The sequence below is a fragment of the Aedes albopictus genome, chromosome 2, assembly GCF_035046485.1.
Source record: "Aedes albopictus strain Foshan chromosome 2, AalbF5, whole genome shotgun sequence".
Classification (NCBI taxonomy): domain Eukaryota; kingdom Metazoa; phylum Arthropoda; class Insecta; order Diptera; family Culicidae; genus Aedes; species Aedes albopictus.
This window is the reverse complement of record NC_085137.1, coordinates 403,571,578-403,572,388: the sequence shown is the minus strand read 5'-3', so window position 1 is coordinate 403,572,388 and position 811 is coordinate 403,571,578.

Sequence of the window (811 nt, the reverse complement as noted above, 5' to 3'; positions counted from 1 at the left end):
ATCACGCAGAAGTCGGTCCACTCAATAATGAGCAAGATCTACACTGAAATAAATTTTGTTGTAGAAACTACCGATTCCATAGTAAAATTACTAACCGTACCTATGATTCTCAACCAACAACAATTTCCAGTTAATTCCACTAAAACACGGTCAACTTAACTAGCAGTGCAGTTAACATTACCAAAAATAATCTAAATTTAACAAATGAGCATTGTATTTTTAACCATACCGTGTTGTAAGATGCGTGTCCAGGAAAAAATGACAATGCTTTGTTGTTGAGGCGGCTACGCTTTTAGTCAAATTTACTGAAATGCATTGTTACTTCAATCATATTTCAGTGAACTTAACAGATTTTGTTGTCGGTTGAGAATCATAGGTACGGTTAGTAATATTACTATGGAATCGGTAATTTCCACAACAAAATTTATTTCAGTGTACTCAAATTTATATTCATCCCATGGCACTCCTAAAGTGAGCAAGGGGGTCCTTACTCATTTTTGAGCAAGTGCTTGCTAGCCAAAGCAGCATGAGTAAGCTTCACACATTGAAGCGTTTCGAAAACATTCCGGAAGAATGAGTAACTGTTACACATAAATGCGAATGCATCGCTTGCTCTGAAAATGTGTGATAGTTACTCATTTGACTAAATTAATTATTTTTTATGTTTTTAGATGAAAAAAAAACAATAATTCGAGGTTATTGAATATTTAATAAACTTATTAAATTATTAGTATAAAAATTTGTATTCGCATGAGTTGATACAATCGAGGATACAACCACTTGAACTCGTGGCGGCTTCGCATCGGGTGTC